Below are 2,761 nucleotides of genomic sequence, written 5' to 3'. Positions count from 1 at the left end.
TGCTTTGTGTATATCTTTTATTATGGTTATAGTAAATGTCTTATCAAAGCCAAGAAGTCGTGTGTTATAAAACATTTGTTTTTAATCTCTGCTTTGTGGATCCATTGTATTCTTGAAAAGTTGCCAACACTTGACTCTCCATTTCTTCTTCCCCCTCCAAAATGTTATTGATGGCAGTTGTCTTACTTTTAGGGATACCGAAATGACTGTTTCTTGGCCTACACTGGTCAAATCTTGGATTAAAATAATACTATAATAGAGTCCATTTTTAGAGAGCCGTAAGGAAAATGGTTTAATTTTAAAGGGTAGCAGAATATGCCACCTCAAGAAATGCACTTCGACATGAGGATTATTTCAAGTTGAAGGCAGTTGAGATGACGGTGACAACAGAGAGAATGATATGGAATAACCACTGTTAAAAGAGTTATTTAAAATGGAGCTGGGAGGACACTGAGATGGAGCTTATGCACATCTTCTGTCTCAAATTCTTGGAATTTTTGCTGAATTCATCTAAAGCCAAGGCATCTGCTATATGTTAAAATGGACATAATAGGACTTTCTGCCTAACACTAGCCTTAGCAACCAATCACACACAGATTAGTGTAATTGTAGAGATACCAGCACCAATCACCTTTTCTTCAAAACAACTTATGTAAATCCCCCGTTTCCTCTTTAAAAACTCTAACCTCCTTTGTCTCTCTAGAGCATGCTTTCAATTTTAGGAGAATCTGTCTCCCGGATTGCAATGCCTAAAACCCCAAATGAACACACATATTTTATTTTGCAGTTTGCAGTGTTGTCTTTTGTTGATTGACAAAGCAGATACAAGAAAAACTCTCTGCCTTCCCCTTATTTGCTTGAAAGTAGTTATAAAGGTGTCCCTCTCCCCTCTGTACCAGGAAGGACAGAAATTAACCACCAGAGACAATTCTACACCCGTATAAGCCTGGAGTCTGCATTAGAGGAATCTACATAACAAACTACTAACTAACCCTTAGGGTCCTTTAGTTCCCCCACATCTTCACCTTCCCACAATTTGCCACCCAGAAAACTCAAGTCCTTTTCCTTTGTCTTGTTTCGTCTATAAAACTTGTTCTTTTGTTAAGATGCTATATAAACTCAAGTTCTAACCACCCCTTTCAGTTACTCATCATTGAGTACTCCCATGTGCTGTGCATGGTGCACATATTAATAAACTTCTGTTACTTTCTCTCTCGTTAATCTGGTTTTTTTGCCAGTCTAATTCATGAGGCCCTAGGTAGAGAATCCAGAAGGGCAGAAGGACAAAAAAAGATTTTTTACCTCCTCTATGGTTTATTAACCGGTATTTTTATTTTAACGATGTTTAAAAAATTCAGACTAGGTTGCCTAGTTTCTTCAAGATCCTAGTGAGTAAAAGAAATATCCAAGTGAGTAAAAGAAAGGACTTCATTTACCCAAGGGTGTGCAGGACAGCTGATAAAATCAAGATTCAGTAAAATAAGAAAGAGGCGCCTGGATGGTTCAGTCGGTGAAGCATCCAACTTTGGCTCCGGTCGTGATCTCTCAGTTCGTGAATTCAGCCCCGTGTCGGTCTCTGTGCTGATGGCTCAGAGCCTGGAGCCTGCTTTGGATTCTGTATCTCCCTCTTTCTCTGCCCCTCCCCCACTCACGGTCTGTCTCTCTCTCTCTCTCTCTCTCTCTCTCTCTCTCTCTCTGAAAAACAAGTAAACATTAAAAAAAATTTGTTTTAAAGTTTGAAAAAGATAAGAAAGAAAATAAGGAGCAGAAGCAACGAGTTCAAATAAATCAGATCAAAGTCTTAGACTTAGGTTTAAAAAAATCACTATGCAAGTACAAAATTGGGGCTTTAATGTACCATAATGAATGAGAGTTGGCTGCATCACTACTTGAATTATCAGAGTCAGGAGGAAAAAAACTAATTTTTATTGAACATTCCTAATGTGCCAAGCACTGTGGTAGACATATTATATGTCTGATCTCTTTTCATTAGGCTTAAATTGTAAGATTTTTACAAATCTTATCTCTACATGAAATTACTACTTATAAAAATTACACTAGAAATCATATTAAAGCTACAATATTACTGGAATAATTCAAATGAACCTTTGTGATTTTCACTTCACATTCCTTCCCAGGCTACATAGACAAAGATCAAAACCCATGAAATGTTCACTTTAAGTAAAATCCAATTGATTCTGAAACAAGTCACCTAAATGAAGCATTTAATTCTATTATTGTGACTACAAGACTAAGTTACACATCTCATTACCGTGTATTTTTAGAAGAAGGAAAAGACATTTATATGATCCTGATTATATGGGTATATGCCTCCTGTATGGATCAGTGATGTTAATTAACCCCTTGTTGTATAAAATTTTCATAATGAGCTTAACTACAAATGATAAAATGTTTGATTAAAGGAGGCTGTACTGAGTATAATTCCAGACATTGCTTAGAATCCATTGTGTAACAGAAGCTGGCGGTTAGATGAGCCAATGGCATTAAGACTCAAATGTTGTTCACAATTCAAGTTTTCAAAAGGTCTCAGTTGTATTATTTTGTTGTTTTTGTTAGTTTTAACGTTTATTTATTTTTGAGAGAGAGAGAAACAGAGTGTGAGCAGGGGAGAGGCAGAGAGAGGGAGACACAGAATCCAAAGCAGGCTCCAGGCTCTACACTGTCAGCACGTTGCCCGAGGAGGGGCTCAAACTCATGAATTGTGAGATCTTGAGCTGAGCTGAAGTTGGATGCTTAACCA

The sequence above is a fragment of the Prionailurus viverrinus genome, chromosome X, assembly GCF_022837055.1.
Source record: "Prionailurus viverrinus isolate Anna chromosome X, UM_Priviv_1.0, whole genome shotgun sequence".
Taxonomy (NCBI): Eukaryota; Metazoa; Chordata; class Mammalia; order Carnivora; family Felidae; genus Prionailurus; species Prionailurus viverrinus.
The sequence above is the reverse complement of the archived record's forward strand: the minus strand, read 5'-3'. Positions refer to the sequence as shown.